Source organism: Chlorocebus sabaeus, chromosome 8 (genome assembly GCF_047675955.1).
Source record: "Chlorocebus sabaeus isolate Y175 chromosome 8, mChlSab1.0.hap1, whole genome shotgun sequence".
NCBI classification, from domain to species: domain Eukaryota; kingdom Metazoa; phylum Chordata; class Mammalia; order Primates; family Cercopithecidae; genus Chlorocebus; species Chlorocebus sabaeus.
Genome location: NC_132911.1, coordinates 106,947,941 through 106,975,440, shown reverse-complemented (window position 1 = coordinate 106,975,440; position 27,500 = coordinate 106,947,941). Strand labels below are relative to the sequence as shown.

The 27,500-nt window shown below is 41.4% G+C and overlaps 1 protein-coding gene and 1 long non-coding RNA gene across 3 annotated transcripts in view; one reads left to right on the top strand and one right to left on the bottom strand.

The window, feature by feature from the left end:
- Nucleotides 1-27,500, bottom strand: part of BAALC (BAALC binder of MAP3K1 and KLF4) — an 81,799-nt gene that overhangs the window by 41,568 nt on the left and 12,731 nt on the right. The gene's annotated exons all lie outside the window — the stretch shown is intronic.
- LOC140712233 (uncharacterized) lies at nucleotides 1,062-27,294 on the top strand. The gene is made up of 3 exons (XR_012093737.1): nucleotides 1,062-7,811; nucleotides 14,292-14,762; nucleotides 23,922-27,294. It is a non-coding gene; the product is annotated as an uncharacterized lncRNA (long non-coding RNA).

The window sequence follows — 27,500 nt, the reverse complement described above, 5'->3', positions numbered from 1 at the left end:
GCACATAATTGCCACCTACAAAGTTTTAATGACTTTGTAATGACTGCTTCACATCCATTTTGAAAGAAGACACGATTGAATTGGACACACCCACATGAACTAGCTGTGTGCCTTTAGGGGAGCTGTCTCCACTGGTATTCCTCAGCTGGGAAACGAGGAGGGTGAGGCAGGCCTAGCAAATCTCTAAGGATCTTGTTCTGCTAAAAGTCTGTGACTCCTCCTAGAGCACACTGTACTTCTACTCAGCACAGTGACCCTGCAACTGGTAGTTTTATTTGTGAAGAACAATTATCCAGAGTTTGGGATAATGCAGAAAAGATGATTAACGTTATGCTAGGAGCGCTTCCCAACAAGCTCGCCTAAAGGTGTTCTGGGGTTCCTACCCAGCATGACTTTATCCCCGGTGGACGTGTGGAGACATTTCAGCTGTAGAGGCCACACATGCTACTAAACATCCTACATGCCCACGACAGCACCCCCAACAAAGAATTATTTGGGCCCCAAATTTCAATAATTCTGGTGGCGTTCAGAGATCCTGGCCTAGAGCATGCAACTTGGTTTGTGCATTTGATTAGGGTCAAACAGTTTACAATTCTGAGAACTGATCATGTGTGATGAGTTTCTTTTCTGTCTGATAGAGAAGAGAACCCCAAAGACTATGGGTTTGGGTTTTGTGGGACTTTTTTGTTTTTGTTTTGTTTTGTCTTTTAGGATGTAACTAGTTTCATATTTAATTTAGCAATCTTATCTCAGCTTTCCTTTTTTTAAAGGTTTCTCATATACCCTTTTTTTGGGGGGGGCCATTTATTTATTTTGCTTTTAAATTAAACTTTTTTTTTTTGAGACAGGGTCTCACTTTGTATCCCAGGCTGGAGTGCAGTGGCACGATCTCGGCTCACTGCAACCTCTGTCTCCTGGGTCCCCATTCAAGCAATTCTCTTGCCTCAGCCTCCCAAGTACCTGGGATTACAGGCACATGCCACCATGCCCAGCTAATTATTTTATTTTTAGTAGAGACAGGGTTTCACCATGCTGGCCAGGCTGGTCTTGAATTTCTGACCTTGTGATCCGCCCACCTCAGCATCCCAAAGTGCTGGGATTACAGGCATGAGCCACTGTGCCCAGCCTAAATTAAACTTTTCAATTCAAAATCACCTATAGATTCACATGAAGTTGTAAGAAATCGTACAGAGTGATCTCCGTTCTCTTTTCTAATTTCCCCCAATGGTAACATCTTACAGAATTGTAGTACGAGATTCTATCCAGGGTACTGACTGACATTGGTACAATCCACCAATCCTATTTAGATTTCCCTGGTTTTAATTTGTACTCATTTGTATATTTGTATTTAATCCTATACAGTTTTATTACATGTGCACTTTCACGTATCCACCACTGCAACCAAGATACAGAACAGCTCCATCACCACAAGGATTCTTCATGTTGCCCTTGTAATAATCACATCCTCATATCCTCTTTTGAGCTGACTTTATCATCCAGCTGTGACCCTCATCAATGAGTTAAAAAGATAGTGATACCTGCTCACTATTTATTTGTATGATAATTAAGTTTTTAACATTTTGAGAAATACACTTTGATATATTCCTTTGCTTTTTAATGAAACTACCTGTTAAGTAGCAACTCGATAGCTGAGCTCCAATGACAAGACCAGATGGTTCCTAATTTCCCCACGAGAGATTATATTAATGAAAACCATCACTCTACATGTTAGGAACACACAGTGACCTTGAGCAAGCAGCCTAACTTCTACATGATTTAGTTCCTTCTTCTCTAAAATAATATCTCTGATTTTAAGGAATTTGTGGAGGATTCAACTAGTTAATATACACAAAGCACTTAGAATAGTGCATTGCACATAATAAATTTCAATAAATTTTATGGTATGTTCTTTCATTTAATATCCACATCAGTCCTATGAGGTAACGACTCTTGTTACTGGAATGCAACAGATAAGAAAACTAGGATTGAGAAAGTTCAAGTAATTTTCCCAAGGTCTCAGCCTAGTAAGAGATAGAGCAACAATTAGAACTCTAGTCTCTGTGATTCCAAGCACCACCTTGCCCTATTTACTGTGAGAAATTGGAATTTTGTGAGAAATTGGAATGCTGTACTCAGAGTAAAAACCAGAAACTGTGGTTCTAGGAGAATACAGACTGCAAAGATAGTGGGGAGTTCTGCATGGGATAGGTGGCTATCTAGAGAAGGAGAAGGCCAGGTACAGTGGCTTATGCCTATAAACTCCCAGTGCTTTGGGAGGCCAAGGTGGGAGCATCACTCAAGGCCAGGAGTTTGAGACCAGCCCAGGCAACATAGTAAGACCCCATCTCTACAAAAAATACAAAAGTTAGCTGGGAGGGGTGGTGCACATCAGCAGTCTCAGCTACTTGGGAAGCTGAGGCGGGAGGATCACTTGGGCCCAGGAGTTTGAAGCTACAGTGAGCCAAGATCATGTCACTGCACTCCAGCCTGGGCAATAGAATGAGATTCTGTCTCAAAACAAAACAAAACAAAAAAACAAAAAACAAACAAAAAAACCCACACACAGAGAGAGCAAGAGGAAATTTTGAGATCCATATATGCTCTTCATCTTCATAAAGTTTGAGAAATATCCCTTTTAACAACTTCAGCAACAAAAACCCAGAGGAAAACCTTCATAAAATGAGCACAAGCATATTTTGTCTAAATTTTCTTCCCACAAGAGGCTAGAAACACATGGGGAGATGAAACAAGTATCCACCAGCTCAAACTAATTCAGCAAGTCCAGCAAAGGGGAGGTAGCACAGCAGGAAGGCACTCGAAGCCCTGCAGCCTTTGCCCTCAGAAAGCAGAAGTGTTTATTCACAGTTCTTGCTTCAAACTATTGATTCACACTGGGGCAAAATGAAAAATTTCCCTGATCATGTCAGAGGCAAGATAAGACTGCAGCCAACGAAGCCTGAGAGGAAATGAACTAGAGGCAGAGTCTGAACCCTTCATACAGGTCCCTCCCATTTCAACTTCTGTGGAGCTAGGACAGCACAGGGCAGAGGTTTCCAAAAGGCAGGTCACAGAGACAATTTCCCTGGCACATGGTACAACAAGAAAAATGAGATAGTGTGGTGGGTTAGTGTGGGGGCTAGGATTGCTCACTCCCTTTCTTAGCAAGATTGGTGTGTTTCTGTCCCTTCTTCAGGAAGGGCTTCCTTCCTCACATACCTATCTATCCCTCTCCTCTCTTTTTTTTCTTATAGCACTTAGTTCTATGTATTAACACTATGTCCTTTCCTTCTTCTTTGTTTTAAATCTATTACCCTGTACCTAGGCTTTAAGCATGAGGGCAGGAATTTTTTTTTACGACTAGAACAGTGCCTAGCGCATCATAAGTGCTAGTACATACTTTCTGAATTGATTTAGCAGTGCTTCCTGCAGTGTGTGTGCGTGTGCATGTGTGCATGGGTATACATAAGATAGCCTTTCTTATGAAATGGTGGAAGTAATAAATGACAGGTCTTTTTCATGCCCCCCTGAATAAAACGTTAGCACCTTGATCAGCATGCACACACACGCACACCTTTTTTTCTTTTAAACGTACACATTTTTTTTTTTTTCCTTTTTACTGGCCAATGAATTCCAAAAGTCTGGGACTCAGTGGTCTCAAAAAAGGGTTTTAGAGTAAAGCAAAGCTTGGCTTGAGTCTGGCACTTTCAACTGTGTGACTTTGGGCAGCTTCTTTTATATCTCGAAGCCTCAATTTCTTCATCTACAAAGTGGGGATAGTGATGCTAACCCCATGAGGCTGTTCTACAAATTAATTGAGAGGATACTATGTCAAGCAGGGACCTGGTCCAGAATAAGATTAGTGGTATAAATAGATGACACCCCCAGTGTGGCTCCACTGTGGGCAAGGCAGGACCTCTCCACCCAGGCCTTGTCTCAAAAGCCTCCTTGGGGTTTGGGCTCTTTGCTCCAGTGAGACTGCCCACAACTGAGGTCATGCCCAGTCAAATGCCACCCAAAGGCAGTTTCCTGGCATTCAGTGGAGTTATTCTTAATTCAGTCCTGCTTCAAATTCAACTACCTTGCTATAAATGTGGACATTGAAATCAAAGGTTTTAAGGTACCACTTCCAAATTGCTGAAGTAAGCCTATTCGCTTGGGGGTGGTGACTTCAGAGATTCTTCCAAATTAATAGATTTACACATGAATTCCTTTCCCCACTGAACTAAGAAAGAGAGGAATCATGTCAGGAACCTCACAGAAGGATATCATTCAGAAATGATGACAAAACAGTCCTGAAATTACAACATAAGTAAGCAAAGAAACACAAATCATTTCTGAGCCATTTGAATTGCACACATTTTCAATCGTTTATGTTTTTGCTTTCATGAAAGCACACAGTATTGCCTTTTGTTGTAGTTCACACTATTAGAGGATTGTGTTAATAAAGGAAAGTGAGTAAACTTGGGGTTGTATAGAGAGAAAGAAAGTGAAGCAGAGATGAGGTCTCTGGTGCTTAGCCCTGAGAAAGAGAGAGCTGAGTCAAAATGAAGAGGCCTGAGACAAAGCTCTCTGGGCTTTCAACTATTTAGGGCAGGGAGGGCAGAGAGGTGAGTAACTGCAGGGGGTAAGGAAGTTCCACCACAGGCTAACAGGCTCTGTCCTGGAGTTATCCTGGGTGGAGATCAACTGGTATAATTCCATGCAATGGAAATGGAAGTGAAAAGCCCCCTTTAGCAGTGGTTACCATTTTTTCAAAATGATGCCCCAAAAGTTGGCGGACTGTTGTCAGACTGCTAGTTGTCTTCCAATATGAGGCCTTTGCTTTTGCTATTGTAACAGAATCTTGGCTTTTAGCTTGATCTGTTGCTGCTCAGCTAAAAGACATTTCCCAGCTTCCCTTGCAGCTAGATGTGGTCATGTGACATAGTTCCAACTATTACTATGGGAATGTACACTGTGTCTCTCCAAGAGGAGTTCAGGGTATGAAGCATTTCCCAAGCTTGTCGAACCATGAAGCATGGCCAAGGTGCCTTCTTGGAGTGAGTCTAACAAAGTGACTTTCTCTATCCTCAGGTCTCTTCCAGGTCCAAACATCTATGAATTACCCTTTGCCCATGATCTATTTCCAAATGCGTTCATCCAGGGTTTTCTCTGCCCCTTGCCTGCATCCTTGCATTTCACAAGTTGAGCCCAGAAAATCAGCTAGCTGGCATCCTTGCAGCGGAGTCCCAAGGTCACGGCTGAAAGAGTAGCAGGCCATGCTGTGAGTCTGTGAGGGAAGCCCTTCCTGGAGCGTGGCATGCAGTTTCCTTTGCCATCAGGCGCTAGCTGTGCCCAATGTGAGAAGATCCAGTCTCACCACAATTGCTTCCCAACAAACACACAAATGACTTTCTCCTTTATTCCCAGGGCACGCTCACTGGCACTCTTTGTTTTTTGTTTTTTGTTTTTTTTTTTTTTTTTTTTTTTTTTTTTTTTTTTTTTTTTTTTTTTTGGTGCTTTGCCAGAGGGTTCCCTGACAACCACATTGGAATTTGTGCATTTGTCCTTTCCTGTGAGAACTCTATCTTGATGGGGGAGGCCAGCAGAATGGATTCAGGATCCCCTTTCACAGTCTGAGCAGCTATCAGCTTCTGGGGTTTGAATCTTCTGAACGGCTCTGTATCCTGGCCCTGTAATTTTCATGCTCTGGATTGTCTACGGATGAAGGACTTCAGTTTCTCTACAAGACAACCTTGCTCGTTGTGAGAATGGGTGTCCTTTCCATAGCCTCTTGCTCCTTCATGTGACAGGTTTTACAGTAATTTCTTCAGGCCCTTTTGGTTCTTATGTAGACTACAAGTCTGTGGGCAAGGACCATGACTAACTTTGCACTCTGCAAACAACTTTACTCACTTCTGGCACCAGTGTTGCTAGTTACTTAATATTCCAATTCAACTTTGTCAAAGTTTAAGTTGAGTAATGTTTTCCCTAATGCTTTTTAATTTTTTTTGAGACATAGAATCGTTGAAGTCCGGTTATGGAACTTTAAAGTTTGGAAATCTCTGGCCTTCCTGGATGGTTTTGGCATGAATTTCATAAAAACTTTTCTTTACCAGGTACCTACTACATGCCAGACACTTTCCTACATTTTGGCCAATTTGCCTAAAAATGTGACAGTCAGCAAATTCCTGGGGGGAACTGAGGATATACTATCATTCTTCTGTTTTACGGTAATTGTGGGGGGGAAAAAAAAAACTACTATTAGCAAATTTGGAATCATACAAATGATCTCAACTTAATAGAATTCCATGATTTGGTGCTGACATATGTATTGTTTCAAAGGCTGAAATGGCATCAACTCCTTCAATAGTCTTGAAGTATGAAGAAAGGAAGATATAAATGAGATCTCTATACTTCATGACAGCAAAATGGCATCATGGATGAAAGCTTCTGAGTCATTTTAATATAGAAGAAGGTGAGAGAATTGAATCTTCACCTGTGCAGGAGCCCTGTGATGGAAACAGTGGCATCCACATCTGTGTCACACAGTTCCCATCCTTAGAGGCACCAACTTATAGTAACTGCAGTGGATGGCTAAAGCTGGCACCACCATTAAAATGAAAAATAACTGTGATAGTGACAACGATTCAAAGGACGGCCCATTGTGCCTCAAAAATCAAAAGGATCCAGTGGGCAAAAGTGAAATGGAAAATAAGCAAATGTAACTTTCTACCACTAAAAGCAATATTTGTGATTCAGTTTCCATAAAACAAAACTACTTGTTTTATTAGATTAATGCTGTTATTCAGAATGTCACTGGCCTGGTTTGCACCTCTCTCCTTTGTAAATCATGTTTTTGTTTTATAATTGTTTATAAGCTATAAGGAGTAACTTTACCTGATTTAATATGCACATTTTTAGGTAAATAATAATTTTTTAAAAAGCATTCAAGTTATCCCCAGGGTCATTTAATCCTTACGTCTGTGAAGTTGGCAATATTATCTCCATTTTACAGGGAAACTGGAGCTTGGGGATGTCGAGCTCTACCTTAATGAGTGAAAAGCAAACCAGAGGCTAGGCATGGTGGCTTATGTCTGTAATCCCAGCACTTTAGGAGGCTGAGGCAGGGAGATCACCTGAGGTCAGGAGTTTGAGACCAGCCTGGCCAACATGGTGGAAACCCTGTCTCTACCAAAAATTAGCCAGGCATGGTGGTGGCTGCCTGTAATCCCAGCCACTCAGGAGGCTGAGGCAGGAGAATTGCTTGAACCCAGGAGGCCGAGGTTGCAGTGAGCTGAGATCACACCACTGTACTATACTCTAGCCTGGGCAATAGAACGAGACTCTGTCTCAAAAAAAAAAAAAAAAAAAAAAAGCAAGCCAGAATAGAATTCAGGCTACCTAATCCTAATGACCTTCTATTGCCTTCCTAAAGCAAAAGATGCTTTCTTGGATAGGACATCTGGCCTCTGGATCATTTTATCAAGTTGTAATTCACCAACAACCATTTCACTGAAAGTTCAAAAATACTAGCCAAGAGCTAGTCAAATGTTCTTTTCATTGAACAGGGGTAAAGAAATAACCCAGGGTTCCAATTTCCCAAACACTGCCCCATGGATATAGAAGTAGATTCAGGCAGGGGCAGGAACAGGAGCAGAGCAGAAGCCCAAAGAGAAAGTTTAGGGGAAATAAAACAGCAAAAATGGATTTAAAGGAAAGGCCCGTCATTCACACTTAGAAGAATTCCTGGACTAACAATTCCAACCCAAGGCAGCTGCTGCAACAGCTGAGACAGAATCAAAACCTGGGGAAAGACCTTAGGTATTCAGGTGGGTTCACTAAGCGGCAAATTCATTTTGTGAGAATTGGCTTTTGAACTGTGTGAAATCTAGTTTTTGGGCTATTTCTTCACCAGTAGTGAACTCTGCTGGGAAGCAGATTTTGCCTGGGTTTCCTGCATCCGGCTAGGTCCTCACTCTGACATGAGAGGTAAACAGATGCAAAGGAGACAGAAAATCTGCTAGTGAGGTCTTTCGTGGGGCTCTTCTCATTGTTTCTCTTTGTTCTCCACAGGTCCTTGTGGTCACCTGCATTTATTAATGTGTCCTTTAGAACTAGTGTTTTCTAGCTCTTTAGGAAAGCTACAGCCCCAGGGCAACTGCAAAACCAGAAAGTCCTTAGAAGAATCTGTGTGGAGGGACTAGAATCTGGATATTGAGTTCATATTGCTGGAAGATTTTCCAGAGTTTAGGTCAAAATGAATGAAGATATATTTGGACTCTCTCTTTTCCTTCCTTCCTTCCTTCCTTCCTTCCTTCCTTCCTTCCTTCCTTCCTTCCTTCCTTCCTTCCTTTTCTTTTCTTTTTCTCTTCTCCTTTCTTCTTTGCTTTTTCCTCCTGCCTTCTCCTTTCTCTCTTTCTCTTACTCTTTCCTCTTCCCTCCTCGACTTCCTTCCTTCATTTCCTTCCTTCCATCCCTTACCCTTACCCTTCCCCGTCCCCTTCTTCTTCTTTCTTTCTTCCCTTCTTTCCTTTCTTCCTTCCTTTCTTTCTCTCTTTTTCTCTTTCCTTGCTTCTTTCTCTCTCTTTCCTTCCTCCTCCCTCCCTTCCTTTCCTTTCTTTCTCTCTTCCCTTCCCTTCCCTTCTCTCCTCTCTCTCTTTCTTTTTTCCTTTTTCTTCTGATTAGTTTTCTCAATGTTCAGCTGGTTCTGTTTGGCTTGGTAGCTTTCCAAATAAATCAGATTGGCATTTTAAAAGTTAGCCAGAAGAAGAAGACACATCAGATGTGTTCTATACCATGACAATTTTATAGTGTTGAAGAATAATTAAGACATTTACTCAATGAAACTGCCAGATAACAAATTATATAGAGAATAAATTGCTGCTTCAGGGAAAATCACCCTCCATTTCTCAAAGCATCTTCCATTTCTAAGAATATTGAAAGTTTCTCAAAGGGCCCCCATTTCTAAGAATACTAAATCACGTAACTTAATACTTATCTGTATTAGTTTCACGGGACTGCTGTAACAAAGAACCAAAAAATGGGTGATTGAAAACAGTAGAAATTTATTGTCTCACAGTTCTGGGAGCTAGAAGTCTGAAATAAAAGTGTTGGCAGGGTTGGTTCTTTCTGGAGGACCTGAGAATCAGTTCCACGCCTTCTTCTAGCTTGCGGTGGCTGCGGACAGTCCATAGTGTCCCTTGGTTTGTAGATGCATCACTTCAGTCTCTGCCTTCACTGCACATGGCATTCTCCTCTCTCTCTGTGTGTCTGTGTCCAAATTTCCTTTTTCTTACAAGAACACTAGCCATTGGATTAAGGTTCACCTTAATATCGTATAATCTCATCTTACCTTGATTACATCTGTAAAGACCCTATTTCCAAATAAGGCCACACACAGGTACTGGGAGTTAGGACTTCAACATGTCTTTCTGGGGGATACAATTCTACTCTCTATACTATCCAATACAAAACCAACAGAACCATGAAGTCCATTTTCTACAATATAACCAAGGGACTTAAAAAAAAAAAAAAGGCTCGTTGAATTCCAGTTTTTAAATGGCAAATTCTGTCATTGCAAATGCAATGAGCTCTGTCCCACTCCCAAATTCCACTAAAGAGAACGTTTAGAGGCATGAACTCATAGGAAAAAGAACAGAGAGTAGATGTACTACAAAATTTTGGAAGCTGGAAAGGAGATAAGCAAGTGTTTACTATCTTAGCAGTTCAAGAAATCTGAATCCTAAGGGAAAAAAAAAAAAGAAAAGAAAACTTGAGTACAACGTGGTTTTTATCCCTCTATCCCCAAGGAACTCAGGAATTGAAGATGCTAGATATCTTTGGAAGGGGGAGAGAAAGGATTTGTGGAAAACTGGCTTAAGAAACAGTTGGAACCCAAGGACCTCTCCCCAAAATACCAAATCTGAATGACTGCCCGTCCTTCACCCTGAAAGAAGTTGTTTTATTTTCTAGTAAAAAACTTCCTGGTGACACTTTTTGGGCAGAGGATCACTTAGAACAATTGAGGTCGAGGCTATTGTGCTGAAAATATGAAGCACTGGGACTCCAGGCTTCTTCCCCTACTCAGTCAGGCATGCGCCCTCCAGGTAGGAAATTGGGAGAGTCTTCTCAGTGGAATCTGATCAATCCCTTTCCCTCAGAAAGGCCTGAAAATACAGACATCAAAAGTTCCTGAAAGGAATGATCCAGCCAGATACTCTACAGTGAAGACAGCAGACCTTAAGCCCAACTTCATAAATGGAGCTTCCAACCAACATTGGAGTGCCCTCTCCTTAAATATGAGTCAACAGTTTAGGGCCAGCAGACATTAGAGGAAAGCCTCCAAACAAGAGAAAGGCCAACAAAACAGGCAGAGGGGACATAAACTTGAATAAACAAACTCGATAAGGGGAGAAAATCTAATTAATGTTATAATCAGAAAGATATTGCATCTAAAAAACTGAGAATGAGATGCTATGAAAAGGAACATTCAGAGAACCAGAAAAGAGTTCTTAGAAATTAAAAATAAGGTAGAGGGAATGAAAAATTCAAAAGAAAATTTGGAAGACAATATGGAAGAAATCTCGAAGAAAGTAGGATGGAAGATATGAGAGGAAAGATAAGAAAATTAGAGGACCAGCCTAGGGTAAAAAAGAATAATAATAACTTGAGAAAATGTTTTCATAATTGAAGGCTACGAGATTTTTTTTTAAAGGCACACAGAGGGATGGGGGCAGGAGGAAAGGACAAATCTCATACAAAGGATTGAGGATCAAAATGACATCAGACTTGTCAACACCTTCAAAACCCTAAGGAAATGTGATTTCACACCCTGCCAAACTATCAATTAAATGTACAAGGCATAAAAAATTTTTTGAAAAGCAAAGTCTCAAACAAATGTCACCTCTCACATAGAAAGCTACTTAAGGATGCTCTTGCCCAAACAAGAGAACAAACCAAGGAAGAGAAAGACACAGAATACAGGAACTATGAGATCAATTCAACACAGGAGAGAGGCCAAGGAAATCCTCAGGTTAATGTCAAAGAAAGAGTCTGGGCCAAGAGGTATGCAGCCAGTCTGGACAGCAACCAGCCCAGATTGGAACAGGTCAGAAAGCTCCAAGGGCAATTTAAAAAAAAAAAAAAGTGATAGAATTCCTAATGTGCTCAAACTTGCCGAAAGGAGATTTACACAACCAGAGAAAGGTTTGATGTGAATTAGTGATGAGTTCACATTAAAAAAAATTTTTTTTAATGCAGCAAAAATAAAATATCATCTGTGAAAGGAAAAGTAATCCTAATCTGGTTTAGCTGCGAAAGTGTTAACAAAATACCAACAATGAACACTGATCTAACCGAATTATGCTACAATGTATTGGCAGTGGTGGAATGGAGGTGAAAGACTGAAATCCTCACCTTTCATGTGGGTAATCAATAGATCAGGCCTTAGACTGAAACACCAAGAAAGAGTATGACTCCCATCAAAAAGTGGGCAAAGGATATGGACAGACACTTCTCAAAAGAAGACATTTATGCAGCCAACAGACACATGAAAAAAATGCTCATCATCACTGGCCATCAGAGAAATGCAAATCAGAACCACAATGAGATACCATCTCACACCAGTTAGAATGACTATCATTAAAAAGGAAAAAACAGGTGCTGGAGAGGATGTGAAGAAATAGGAACTTTTACACTGGTGGTGGGACTGTAAACTAGTTCAACCATTGTGGAAAACAGTGTGGCAATTCCTCAAGGATCTAGAACTAGAAATACCATTTGACCCAGTCATCCCATTACTAGGTAGATACCCAAAGGATTATAAATCATGCTGCTATAAAGACACATGCACGTGTATGTTTATTGTGGCACTATTCACAATAGCAAGGACTTGAAACCAACCCAAATATCCATCAATGATAGACAGGATTAAGAAAATGTGGCACATATACACCATGGAATACTATGCCGCCATTAAAAAGGATGAGTTCATGTCCTTTGTAGGTACATGGATGAAGCTGGAGACCATCATTCTGAGCAAACTATCGCAAGGACAGAAAACCAAACACCGCATGTTCTCACTCATAGGTGAGAATTGAACAACGAGAACACTAGGACACCGGGTGGGGAACACCACACACTGGGGCCTGTCGTGGGGTGGGGGTGGGGGGTGGAGGAAGGGATAGCATTAGGAGACATACCTAATGTAAATGACAAGTTAATGGGTGCAGCACACCAACATGGCATATGTATACATATGTAACAAACCTGCACATTGTGCACGTGTACCCTAGAACTTAAAGTATAATAATAAAAAAAGAGTATGACTTGTCAATTATTTAGAGACAAGGAAATAAAACAAGGGAGCGAACTTAAAAAGTTTATAGTGGTTTCTCCACGAGAACTGATAAACTGGGACGCATAACAGGGTTGATTTTCATAGCAAGCCTTTTAGAACTCTGTCTAAATTTTACGCATGCGGTATATAGCCCAGTAGAGCCAGTGGTTACCACACTGGACAGCACAGGTAGAAGGAGAAATAAATAACAAACTAATTTACACAACTGGTTAATTATAAATGTAAGTGCTCTGAAAGAGAAGTCAGGCACTATGAAAAAATAAAACTGGGAAATGTCACATAATCTAAGGGTCAGCTAAGATTTCTGAGATATTGGCATCTGTACTAAAAACAAAAGCTATATTTGATGAATATCTTTTTAAAAATGTAATGCAATTGGATCAAGGGACTTTCCTGCTCAAAACCCATCCAAGGCTTCTCATCGCTGTTAGGATAAAGTCCAAGCTCCTCAATGTGGCCTACAGGCTCCCATGTGATCCAGCCTTTCCTGCTCCAGCACTGCCTCCCCTCACTCATGGCTTGCATGATGCTCCAATAACATTGCTGTCCTCCAATAGCTGGAAAGTGCCAAACTCTTCCTGCCTCAAGGCCTTTGCACATGCTGTTCCTTTTGCTAGAAATGTTCCCAATACCAACTTTTCATCATATCTGACTTCTCTTGTAGCACTTGCAACAATAATAATTAATTGTGTGAGTTCATTTGCTATCTACCTCTTCTGCCTGTGCTGTCCAATATGGTAGCTGCCAGCTCCACCGGGCTATGCAAATTTAAATTAACATGAAATCATGTGAAAAATTCAGTTCTTCAGCAGCGCTAGCCCCATTTCCAGTGATCCATAGTCACAAGGCTGTATTGGACAATGCAAAGAACATTGAGTCTCTGGACAGCGCTGCTCTAGACTGCAAACTCCACAAGGGCTCCTCCTAGATCTAGCCTGAGTGCCTAGGACTATGTCTAGCACTTTGAAAGTGCACCCTAAATAATTGTTGAATAAATAAATTTATTCTTTCATTTAGGGTAAGGCCACTGCCCTGTCAGAAAGGACATTTATATTTGGTCTATCTTAGTATCTTAAGCCTTTCAATAATGTCTATTTCTATATAATCCCAATGGCAAAATCCACATCAAAGAAAATTAAAATTTAGGTAGCAAAATAAATACTCATGGGACCATTTAGGTCATAATAGTGGACTTTAGAGACTCATGAAGGCAAAGGGCTCCATTTCACCTCAGGTATTATTCTTAGAAATAGGTTCCCCATTTGTCCTACAAACCAATCATTAGAATTAACCTGGAAGATGTGTATTTTCAGAGTCCATATAGATGTAAAGCATCTTAAAGTATCCTTTGACTGTGCCAAGTCAAGTCACTTTGGGCATTGTGGATTATAAATCCAATTTAGATGCCGTATTTAGCATTATACACAAAGAAAGATATTAAATAGGTACAATTTTCTTTTAAGAGGATTATTACCAGGTTTTCAAAGGAGCACAAGCACCTCATTAATAGTTAATGTGTTCTTGGGTTCGAACAAATTCAACAACCCAGAGATGCATTCAAATATATTTATTTCAGCATTCTGGAGGTTTTCAAAAAAATAAAATCAGATCTTTCAAGACAACAGTAAAATCACTATCTTTCTTTCCCCAGCATGCTGACTGTGGGAGAACCTCCTTGCCAGTGTCACTGTCCATTCCAAAAACAAAAAAACAAAACGGTTTCTGCCCTCAGGCCCTTTGTCTCCCCTACCCACCCACACATCTGCTCCACTTCAAGCCTGGATTCCAGGAGGTCCCTGGAAACAAAGAAAATATTCCTGAGGCTTAAAAAAAAAAAAAAGAAAAAGGAGTGTGAGGAAGCAGGGCTCTCTGGCTCTTTTTCAGTGATGGAAATTTAGCTTCTACTTCTCTTTATCTGTATCTCTTCCCTCTTGGTTCTCCCACTCTCTAGAACAAAACAACCAGCAGGTGGGCCTGCGGCATTCCAAGAGCAGACACTGGCAGGAACAAAGGTTACAGAAGCGAGTGACTCTAGGAATCAAGCAAGACATGGAATGGCAGAAAATTAAATTCTGAGTCCCTGAAAGACATGATGCAAAGATGACCTCCTCTCCCAAGGACATGTCCTCATCCTGCGTTGACTGTGTGTGGCCATTTCAGGAAAAGCAAATAATGGAGAATCTGCTTGGATGATACTTAGACCTGGGACAACTAAAAGGAGTTGCACTTATACAACTCAATGCAGCGGAGTCCCCTGGGAGGAGCCCCAGTCACACGGGGAGAGACAGTCACAGCTGTAATAAATAATGGCTAACATGTATCAAGCACTGGCTGAGTCCTCGGCATACATTACATTACAGAATGCAATGTGCACCTCAATGTTCTGAGGGTGTATTTTTAGGAGAACTGTGGCACAAAGAGGGTAAGTGTCTTACTAACTGTGTGGCTCATCTGCAAAGCAGGGGTTGTCTGACCCCATGGGGTTGCCACAAGTATTCAATTAGTTTTATTTTACAATTAGAACAGTGGCAGGCTGAAGAAGTAAAATATACAAGTATTTGTTATGCAAAAACAAATAAGTTGTAAATCTCCATCTTACAGATAAGAAAATGCATTCTAGTTTTGGTTCTGTTGCTGACAAAGTATGGGACTTCAGGAAAGGTGGTGAAGCTCTTGGGTCTTAAAATCCTCAGCGTTTGTACTCAATGATTATTTGGATCCTTTTTCAGCTCCAAGCTTCTTCTGATGAACAGAACATAATTTCTTTGTAGCTTTTCCTTCATCTAACTCCCCTTGTGCTCAATCTAGGGATCTTAACAGGCAGGGAGACGGGGAGTTTGTAAAGGACCAGGGGCATTTGGGGTTGTCTTGATGACAAGGGGGCCATACTGCATTTGGTAGGAGAGTGAAAGGATGCTTAGTGTTCAGCAATGCTTGCTGCAGTCCTACCCAAGATGCAAATGGCTCTCCTGTAGAAAATATAGTCAGCTTCAGAATGCTGGTAGAAATCATGATGTAACTCACAGAAATGCAAAGGGAAGGTTTTCTGTCAAAGTTGTGGAGCCACCCAGCCATGGAACCATGCAAACTGTGACCAGACAGCTCTGCTTTCATATTCTCATGCAGCTAAACAGTCACACAATTAGGCAGCTATGCAACCACACAGCTGGATGTCCATGGAGCCATGCCCCAAATCCCACAGTTTTGAAACCAAGCAATAGCCTATCTCATTCTTCAAATGTAAGACAGATACCAAAGTAAGTGTGTTCCTAGCTTGTCAATCTCAGACAACAGTAATGGCAAGCCTTTTTAGGGGACGGGTAATGAGCAAGACCCAATTCCTGACGCCAAGAAACACTCATTCCTGGAGAAGGGCAGACCTGCACACATGTGCACGAGGCTGACCATACAGCAGTGGAAATAGTGATGAGAAGAAAAGGCGTATGGGGAAAACAGAGATTCATTCCACTTGGGGAGGGCCTAGGGAGGCTTTGCAGACGCGGTGGCTTTGGGTTAGATTTGTACAATGAGTAAGGGTGAGGGTAATATGTTCTATCGGAGGAAGCTGCAAGACTAAAGACACAGAGAAGGAAGGAAAGGGCAGGCCCAGTGAGGACTCAATAGTGTGGAATTGGCAGAAATAGAAGGCTCAGACCTGATGGCTGAAGGCCTGGAATGCTATGCCAAGAATTTCATCATTTGTCTAGTAGGAAATAGCGGTCATGAAACATTATTGGGCACAAGGGTGACACAATCACATCCATCCTCCAGAAAGACTCTTTGGCAGGAATGTGAAAAATGAACTGAAGAAAAGTCAGAAGTAAACAAGAGGTTTAGAGGTTCCAGCAGGGACACACAATCCTATCTCTGCTTCCACTGACACTGGAATAAAGCCCAAAGCCCTGCCCATCACTCACAAGGCCCTAAATAGTCTACATCCGTACAGACATCCTCTCCTACCCGACATCCCCCCCACCACCAGTTTCCCCCAGTTACCTTCACCTCACTCTGGGCCTCAAACACATCAAGCTCATTCCTGTCTCAGGGCCTTTGCACTGCTGGGGGCCCTTCCTGGAGCACTCTATCCCCTAATGCTCACAAGGCAGCTCCTGCTCTTCACTCACAAGTTAGCTCCTTCCTCAAAGACCCCTTCCTTCACCGCCTAATCTGCTTCCCCATATCCAGTCATTCTCTATTTTATTATCTTGGTTTTCTTCACGGTGCTTACCAATGTTTGAAATTGCCTTGGTTATTTCTTTCTCTACCCATCACCATTAGCTCAAACCCAAATGTAAGCTCTGAGAGAGGAATCTTGGTCTTGTCCACTGCTCGAACCCCAGCATCTAAAACAGCACTCATTCCAGAGTGGGTTCTGAAGAATATTTGTGGGAAGGGAGGGAGGAAGGAAGGAGGGAAGGAAGGAAGGAAGGAAGGAAGGAAGGAAGGAAGGAAGGAAGGAAGGAAGGAAGGAAGGAAGTGAGAGAGGGAGGGAGGGAGGGAGGGAGGGAGGGAGGAAAGGAAGAAAGGATTTTCTGTGTGATAAATACACAAAATTCAACTGAGCTTGTGATTTTGTAAGAGACACACACGGAGGAATAGGGGAGGAAGGGAATGACTTCCTAGCCACCAAGATGCCCCCACATCCAGGAAGGGCAGTGGTAGGTGATTTGAAGGGGACCATTAATGAGGGTTGGAACTAGGGCAGCAGTTGGGCCTGGAAAGAAAGGAACAATTCACTGCAACCATTCATTTCAGAGACAGGCTGTAGAAGTTGGTGCCTGATTAGATGTGCAGAGAAAGATAGGAGTAAAACAAAAATAACCCGAGTCTTACACCTAAACAACCAGAGATGATTCTGATGAACAGAGAGGGATGGCACCATAGGGTGGGCAGTTATGTGGGAGAAGAGGTTAATTTGGTTTGGGGCAAGTTGAATTTCAGGAACTTGGCTGACAGTATTTGGATGCCTTGTGATAGTTGGAAATGTGGTCTGGAATCAGGAGCAGATATGGTAGGAAGCAGCCACTGGGAGGATAACATCAGCAGCAGGTGAGTCCTCTGGGAGAGCCTGCTGGATGAGAGAAGAGAATTGGGCAAGGGCATGAAGAGACGTGGGTGGAGCCTGGAACAAATCAGGAAAGAGGAACTAAAAAAGGAGGACGAGGCAGAGAAGACGTAATCAGAGGTGGAAGGGAAATGGTGGTGTAGTGAAACTGAGGGAGAAGGTCCATTTCCAAAATGCGAAGGAAGGGTAGGCAGAGGAGATTGGCCAGGTCAGTGGTGCTGAAAGCTGCAGAAAGGGACACGAGCGCTGACTCTCCATTTACAAGGTAATTGGTACTCTGTGAGAAGAGCTTCAGTAGATTAATAGGAATGGAAATTTCCTGTAACACATGTGCAGGAATCTATCTGGACCCATCTGCTTCTCCCCAGTGAGACTTGGGGGAACAGGGACTGATGCAAATATGCTAATGCTCCGAAGGTTTACTATGCCACAGTGTTAAAGTCCTTTGTTTCTGACCCTGGAGTCTCATGTCTTACCAGTATTCAAGAAACTGTGACAAGCTAACTTGTAGGGTAAAATCCTTCATAGTTATTAAAACTGCCATGCTCGTCTAGAAACTTGCCATTCCTCCATTAAGAAGTAGAGTCTGATTCCCCTTCCTTTAAATCTGGGCAGGCTTATGACTCATTTGTAACCAATAGAGTACAGGAGAAGTAAAACTGTATAATTTCCAAGACTAGGACACAAAAGGCAAAGCAGCTTCTACCTTGCTAGCTGGGGCTTGCTCTGGAGTTCTGAGCAGTTACGCAAACATACTGACTGCCCTGGGCCACCATGCTGTGAGGAAGCCCAAACTAGCCCTTGCAGAAAGAGCATATGGAGAAGTCCTGGGACTTTACTGAGAGAGATGCCCAGGCAGCCCCAGCTGTTCCATCTGACAGCAAAACCCCAGCAATTTTATTCAACAAATAACTTTAGGTTTTTGCTTTTCAACTTTTTGCTTTTAGACTTTTTGCTTTTCAAAATATCTCAGTCACCTTCAAAGGATGAAGATTTACAACTAGTGAATGTGGTCAAAAGAACAGGCCCAAGCTGGGCATGGTGGCTCATTCCTGTAATCCCAACAGTTCCAGACGCCAAGGTGGGAGAATTGCTTCAGCCCAGGAGTTGGAGACCAGCATGGGTAATATGGCAAAACCCCATCTCTATGAAAAAAAAAATTTTAATTAGCTGGGCATGGCAGCTCACCTGTGGTCCCAGCTAGTTGGGAGGCTGAGGTAGAAAAACTGCTTGAGACCAAGAGATCAAGGCTGCAGTGAACCGTGATCATACCACCATGCTTCAGCCTGCAGGACAGAGCAAAACCCTGTTTCAAAAAAACAAAAACAAAAAACAAAGAACAGGCCCAGAGATGTGAACAGATTGTATATAGGGCAGAAAAGGCAGTTTTTACAGAATTATATAAAAAGATGGCAACTTCACTCTCAGAGATGCACACTAAAACTAACTGAGCTACAATTCCATACCCACTAATGTGATAAAAATCCCTAAGTTTGATAATATACCCTGCTGGCAGGTTATAGGGAAACAGGCACTTTCATATGCTGCTGATGGGAATGCAAAATGGCACAAGGCCTCTGGGGGGAAATTTGGCAACATCTAGCAAAATTACATTTGCATTCAGCATCTGGCCCAGTCGTACCACTTTTTAGGGATCTACCTAAATCTACACTGGCAAAAAAATAAAAAGACACCTGGGCAAGATTATTTATTACAGCAAAAGATTGGGAACAGACCTAATGGCTATCAGTAGGATACTGGTTTACTAAACTAGGACACATCCACACAATTGAGCACTATGCAGCTATAAAAAGGAATGAGGAATTTATATAGTGCTTTGAAGTGATATCTGGGATATAGTCTTTGGTGAAAGCCAAGGGACAGAACAGTAGGTATAGTATGCTGCCTTTTATCTTAAAAATGAAAAGCATCTAAATATATAGATACAGATATAGATATAGAGATTTGTGTTTATGTGTGCGTATGTTTGCTTATTTGAAAAAAAAAAGATAAACCAAAAACTGATAAAATGGTTATCTATAGGATGACAAAGGAATCAGAGGAAAGGGGGCAGAGATGATGAAAGCCGAACTTTTTATATGTAGCTTATTTTATAGATTTGTCTTTAGAACCATGTAAATGTTTGAACAATATAAAACAAAATTAAACTGAAATGAAAGAAATAGCAATTTTTCCTGAAATACAAAAGTAAAATGAAACAAATGAACCTACCTATCTAGCAAGTTGATGGCTTAATCACTGTGATGGTTAATACTGAGTGTCAACTTGATTGGACTGAAGGATGCAAAGTATTGATCCTGGGTGTGTCTATGAGGGTGTTGCCAAAGGAGATTAACATTTGAGTCAGTGGACTGGGAAAGGCAGACCCACCCTCAATCCAGGTGGGCACAACCTTATCAGCTGCCAGCGAATATAAGTACGGCAGAAAAACGTGAAAAGGCAAGACTGGCCTAGCCTCCCAGCCTACATCTTTCTCCCATGCTGGATGCTTCCTGCTTTCAAACATCAGACTCCAAATTCTTTGTTTTGGGACTCAAACTGGCTCTTCTTGCTCCTCAGCTTGCAGAGAGCCTATTGTGGGACCTTGTGATCATGTAAGTTAATACTTAATAAACTCATATATATATATATATCCTATTAGTTCTGTCCCTCTAGAGAACTCTAATACAACCACTCAGCAAGAAATTATTTCAATGTACTTTAAAACACAGTAATCTAACTATATGTTCCTATTGGGATATACCCTAAAGACAAAATCTCCCACAAAATCTTTACAAACATTTTCAGTAATCACGTTGAGGGAGGAAAATAGTCTGGAGGCAGGGAACATAAGGCTGATCCACACTTCAGCTATAACAGGAAACATCCTCTCCATAGGGCATAGGTGGTAAATGACTTTGTAACTTTACTTCATCCTCTCCATTTACATAGGGCATACCCAAAGTAACCAGTGGAATCCTCTAGGGGATATTTAAACTCCCCAAAATTCTGTAATGGGGCCTTTGAACCCCTAAGCTCAGGCCTGCTCTTACACTGTGGAGTATACTTTCATTCTCAATAAATCCCCCTTCATTCTTTCCTTGCTTTGTTTGTGCATTTTGTCCAATTATGTGTTCAAGATGCCAAGAAACTGGACTCCCTCCACCGTTAACAACACTGTTACATATGTAAGACAAAGAAACCTTAGTTGCTTACTTATAATGTTGTTAGGAACCAAGAATTTTAGCATCTAAAAAAGAATAAAATTTTAAAAGAATGAAAAATCTGAATTGATAATATCAATAGAAACACATAGTCTCTTTAAAAATAGTTTCTGGTTCTGTCCAGTGAAAAGGGATATAAACAACAACCAACCCAGTAGCAACAAGCAGCCTAGGTGCTCAGGCTATAGGCTCTAAGTATTATATTTCAGTTAGAGGAGCCACGGCTCCTTAGAGAAATCCATAATTCCAAGTCCTAGCCCAGAAAAATAAAAGAATGAGCCTAGAAAAACATAATAAGCCTAGAAATAATAATAAGCCTAGAAAAACATACCATACCAGAAAGCCAGGACTATCAAAGACTACTAGAGGTGTGTGAAAGGAGTCAAGAGTCAAATGGGGGCTCCCACTAGCCAAAGATGGGAAACCCCAAGCACACACATACAAGATAATAAGTGCAATGAATTAAAACCCATCCAATATGCTAATGAGCCATGAATCCATCATGATGCTTTAAGAAACACTCTTTGGGCCACCTTCGGAGGATACTAGGGGAGAAACTGAGAACTGATCATTAAAGGGAAACATCTGGCATTAACTCAGACTTTTCAGGGAAGCCAAAGGGGATGTGGGGAAAAGTTATTCTTTATAAAAGAATTTCAGGTAATAAATGTTAAAGAAATGTTAGACTATCACTACTTTGTAATTCTTAATGAAATAATTGATGTAGGCAATGATTATCAATAGCTGCTAAAAGCATTAGGTAGAAAGCTGATGAGAAACTTTATAAAGGATGGACCAGGTGGCCTAAGCCAATCTTAACATCACAAAAAATGAGAGAGAACCTGATGTGTGGTTCCTGATGCAGAGTACCTCATCAACTATGAAGTTTCTTACTAAAAAATCAAACCGGAATTCCATCAAGCCTATTGTTCTGTCAGTTTACAGAGAATACAGAAACTTTTTTCAATTAATTAATTTTTAAATTGACAAATAAAATTTTATATATGGTGTACAACATGATGTTTTTGTATATGTATATGTTCTTGAATGACTAAATCAAGTTAATTAACATATTCATGATCTCAGATATCTTTCTTTGTGGTGAGATCATTTAAAATCTACTTTTTAAGCAATTTTCAAATACAGTTGTCCGTCCCTACCTGCAGCTTTCATTTTTGCAGTTTCAGTTACCTATGGTCAACCAAAGTCCAAAAATATTAAATGGAAAATTCCAGAAATAAACAATTCATAAGTTTTAAATTGTGTGCCATTCTGAGTAGCATGATGAAATGTCTCGCTATCTTGCTCTGTCTTGCCTGGGATGTGTATGTATGTATTGTATGTATTGTATACATGTATTGTCCTATGTATCCGTGCTGTAGACGCCATTGGCCTGTTAGTCACTTTGTAGCCCTCTTGGTGATCAGATCAATTGTCCAGGTATCATGGTGCTTGCATTCAAGTCACCCTTCTTTTACTTAATAATGGCACCAAAGCAAGAGTAGTGATGGTGGCAATTCTGATATGCCAAAGAGAAGCCCTAAAGTGCTTCTTTAAAAGAAGGTGTGAAAGTTCTCTATTTAGTAAGGAAAGGAAGAAGAGTATATATAGGATTTTGTACTAATTGTGGCTTCAGGCATCCCCTGGAAGTATTGGAACTTATTCTCCATGGATAAGGAGGAACTACTCTATACAATACATTGTTATTAACTCTAGTCACCATGTTGTTGCGCAATAGATTTCCTGAAGGTTTTCCTCCTGTCTAACTGAATATAGCAACATTTTAAACAACACCACAGGGAGGCAATCAGCAAAATCCAAAAAATCAGAAACTCTGCAAGACAAAACGACCAGTTTCTTCAACAAATAAATTGAAGGGGAAAGGGAGGAAATGGGAAACCTATAAACTAAAAGAAACAAGAAAAATATAAACCAAAGACAATATGCTTGTATCTCAATCCAAACAAACCAATGATAGAAAAACATTTATGAGACCATTGGGAAAATTTGGACACTGGCTGAATTTTTATTACATTAGATAGTTAAGAATTAAGGAATTTTCATTAATTTGAGATGTGATAATGGTATTGTGGTTATATATTAGGTTGAAGCATATAGAATTGCTGATATTACACCATTTCAACCTATGAAAAATGACAATTTCATATAGCCCAATCCAATATCTTTTGACTTTTTAAAATTTTTCTTTTGAAACAGGGTCTTGCTCTGTTGCCCAGGCTGGAGTGCAGTGGTGTAATCTCAGCTCACTGTAACCTCTGCCTCCCGGGCTCAAGCAATCTTCCCACTCAGCCTCCAGAATAGCTGGGACTACAGGCACACACCACCACACTTGGCTAATTTTTTTTTTTTTTTTTTTTTCCTGAGATGGAGCCTCACTCTGCGGCCCAGGCTGGAGTGCAGTGGCATGATCTCAGCTCACTGCAGGCTGCACCTCCTGGGCTCATGCTATTCTCCTGCTTCAGCCTCCCAAGTAGCTGGGACTACAGGCACCCGCCACCATGCCCAGGTAATTTTTTGTATTTTTAGTAGAGACAGGGTTTCACCGTGTTAGCCAGGATGGTCTCGACCTCCTGACCTCGTGATTCGCCCGCCTCGGCCTCCCAAAGTGCTGGGATTACAGGCGTGAGCCACTGTGCCCTGCCACGCTTGGCTAATTTTTAAAAAAATAAAAATTTGTAGAGATGAGGCCTCACTATATTGCCCAGGCTGGTCTCAAACTCATAGGCTCAAGTGATCTTCCTGCCTCAGCTTCCCAATGTGCTGAGATTACTGGTGTGAGCCACCATGCCAGCCCCAATATCTTTTTTAAAGAGTCCTAATTTCTTAAAGATTCATGCTAAAGTATTCATGGATGAAGTTACATGACTTCCAGAATTTGCTTCAAAATTACCCAATTGATGAAGGGGAACGGAGGCAGAGATGAAACAAGATTTGCAATGTGTTGAAGCTGTGATGGATACATGGGGGTTTATTATACTATTCTCCAAATATATATATATAGCTTGAAATATATGTGTATAGTTTTAAAGTTTCAAATTTTCATATATGTTTGAAATGTTATATTAAAAAATGCCTAACGCTACAATTAAGGGGTTCTATAATTGTTTTGAGCAATTGCAACCAGATGGTGTTTGATGCTCAATTGAAGAAATAATCTCTATTTGTGTGGTGTGTGTGTGTGTGTACCTACACACATATTCAAATCACCTTTTCATATAACTTTTTTGTATATCATATACATTCCACACTAATTATTTGCTTACTGCTACAGGATTTTGGAATCCCAAGAATAGTCAGTGTTTGAATTTTGAATTTATGTTCAAAAGAGACAAATATGGCTAAAGGGCATGAGCACACTCTCTCTGGGTCTCCGTGTTAACATTTTTAGTAGCTTCTATTTAAATGGTGCTTTTTCTCTAAGAAGATCATTGGGTATTTTCTGAAAGCTTACATAATGGGTGGAAGCCCCCCGCCTCTGCAGCGGGACACCTGATTCAGAAAAGTAAACACCATAACAACAACCCATTCATCAGCTGCCCAGACTCACAACCGAGCAGACATGCAGTGACTTTCCAAAAACCCTCATTTCTGGCATTACAGCCTGTGGCAATAACTGAGAGTTAAGGAAAGTGAAACTCAGAGAGACACAGGGAGATAATTATTCCTCACGCCTCTTAGAAGAGCATTCCACCCTCTCAGAAGAAGCACTTTCTGAATCTGATTCAGCTGAGAAAACAACTCAGGCCATGGTAGCTGCACCCAACTCTCTAAATCAACAGTGACCTGTGCTGAAGGGACAAAGGCGTCCCAACGTTCCTCAGAGCCCAAGGCTAGGAGAACTCCTTGAGAAGATGAAATTGATCTTCAAGCACCCTCTACCTTACTCTGCATGATGCCACATTCTTCCTGAATCCCACCCAACTCAAGAGCATGATTTGCATAATAAAATCTCTAATACCTTGATGAGCAAATGTTATCCGAGATACCTTAAAAACTGCTTCCAAGGTAAGAAATGAGCTTAATTCCATTAATTCGTTGTCTGTTCATTATTCTAGAAACATTGTTTGAGTATTCCGCATGTGCTGAGCTATTTAGAGGTGTATTTGAGGGTTAGGACTAGTAACTGCAAATCCTATACTTTTTTTCTCTCTTCCACACTGCCTTGGGGATCAAAGACAGTGGCTCTTAAATCTGGTTGTGCTTCAAAATCACCTAGGACAGGAGCGGGCATTGGAACACAGACACGCTCATTCATTGATGTATTGTCTATAGCTGCTTTGGCATTAAAAACAGAGAAGTTGAGTAGTTGCAAAAGAAATCATATAGTCCACAAAGCCTAAAATATTTACCCTCTGTCCCTTTACACAAAAAGTTTGCCAACCTCTGATGTACGACCTCTGGACCAGCAACACCGGCATCACTTGGAAGCCTGTCAAACACGCAGAATCTGAGGTCTACCCCAGACCTACGAAACTCCACTCTCCAGGGACCTAGAGAACATGGAGACACTGCAAGTTTTCTAGCCTCACCCGCACTACCAAATCAGAAGTGCCAGGGGTGGGACCTTTGTTTGTGATTCCCCAGGTGAATCTTATGTGCAGTCACTAGGGAAGCAGAAAGATGAGTAAGGTGATTACGCCCCCACCCCTGCCAGGTCTTCCTGTGGGACTGCTGCACCAGATTCTCCAGCTGCTGGGAGAGTTAGCTGCTAAAGGATCACAGCTGAGTGCCTCTCCAGGCACTGCTCCTGTGGAAGGAAATGACCTTACCCAAGGTCACATCTCCTTGCTGGGGGAAGCCTGCATCCAACACCTGGCCAATACAGGGTAAAAACGCCCTGTCTTCTCAATTGCTGAATGGTCATCCCAGCTCCAGAGCTCCCTGGGGCATCGGCTGAAACCCCTATTGCAACAGCCATTCCACTCCTCCATCTGCCCTGGCCTGTGCCCCTCACCCTGTTGGAGAAACTGGGATGCTGACTGAATTATTATTACATTACAGAATTAAGAAATTTTCATTAATTTTTAGGTGTGATGATGGTATTGTGCTTATATATTAGTTTGAAGTATATGAAATTGCTAATATTACACTATTTCAACCTACAAAAATAACAGTTTCTTATGGTCCAATCTAATACCTTTTTTAAAGAGTCCTAGTTTCTCAGAGATTCATACTGAAGTATTCATCGATGAGTTACATGACTTGTGAAATTTGCTTCAAAAATGTCTAATTGGTGAAGGGGAATAGAGGCAGAGATGAAACAAGATTTGCAATATGTTGATAATTTTTGAAGCTGATGATGGGTACATGGAGGTTTATTATACTATTCTCCATATATATATATGTATATATCCAAAATATATATATATCTTGAGATAGATTAAGAGGCCCACATCACAGCTGGTTTACTAGAGTTCTCTCCAGTAAGGGTTTATCTCAGAGTCTGTTTCTGGGCTCTGTCTTTAAGAGTATACAGTATAATAGCAGAAAAAAGTCACAATGATAAATAAGAAAACTCAAAATGGAGTAAGTGTCCTAAATGGCATGTGCTATCAGGGAACACATAACTGAAGCAGAAGGGCAGGAGCAGTAGGCCTTTGGGGTGATGGGTGAGGTTGTGGGATCAGATGGGATGCCCTTGGAGGCACCTGATCCCATTGCGCCACCCGTCACCCCAAAGGCTGTATGAAGGGGCTGGAGAGAAAGCCTTGAATTCCACACTAAGACATTTGCATTCAGTAGATAGTGGGAAATCATGAAAGGCTTTGAGTAGAAGAATAACACAATAATGATCCCAGCTGTGCTTGAGGAGTATTCACCTGGCAATAATGTGAAGGGGATTGGAGTGGGAGTGACTGAGGGTGGGAAGACTAGTCCAAACGTTGTTGCAAATGCTAGGTGAAAGGCGGTGAGGACAGAAGCTAGCAATCTGTGAAGGGGCTGGTGTACAGGAAAGACCGCAGGGCTCAGAATGAGACAGACCCTAGTTCCAAACCCCACCCCACTGCTCACAGCCCATGTACACATAGAAAAGCCATCCCACCGCTCTGACTACCCCTTTCTGTAAAATGGAAATAATAAAGTTGGGTAACAAATCTGCAAAGCCTGGCACATGCTGAGCACCCAATTAATGGAAGCCACACCATGAGGTTGTAGCTGTGTTCATTTGTGCTTGTACATTGTCACTTATCACCCCAGCAAGAAAGTGTGAGCCTGACTGCTATGAAGACTGCCCTTGAAAAGTGATTCTTGGAGGTAATTGTTTAATGAGGCCTCGGTTTCAAACAGGCCAGTTGTTTATTGAGGTGCTTAAACCTGAATCATTCCTCTTAGGAAGGGTGCACAGGAGATCTCTGCTTCCATTGTAACTGCTGCCATGCCCTGTTATTATGGCGACCGGTTTCCCAAACTGCCCTGCTATTTTCTGCAAGCCTTTCCAGTTTCTTCGTGCCCTAAAGCCCACAAACCCTAGAGACAGCAGCAGGGTGGGTTTTTTTGAACTTCCACAGAAAACACTGTCATCTCTTTAAATTTGCCATTTGGCTGTAAGCTGCTTCTCTAACAGAAGCTCCCAGTCTGAGCAGCAGTGTGACCCTGCACAGCAGACTTCCACAAATGTTCTCACTAACTGGAAATTGGTTCAGTGGAATATTAGCTGGCACATCAATTTCTGGCTGGCATTAATCTTGCAGGAAAATGAGGCAGAAGGCAAGGGAATGTCCACCATGCATTTCATGTACACAGCACAGTCTGAAGTTAAAAGACCATTCTAAAAGATATAAGTTTAAGGTATTGCAGCATTATTTTTAAAATTATTTCAATATTAGCACATGTAGTTTTTCCAGAAAAT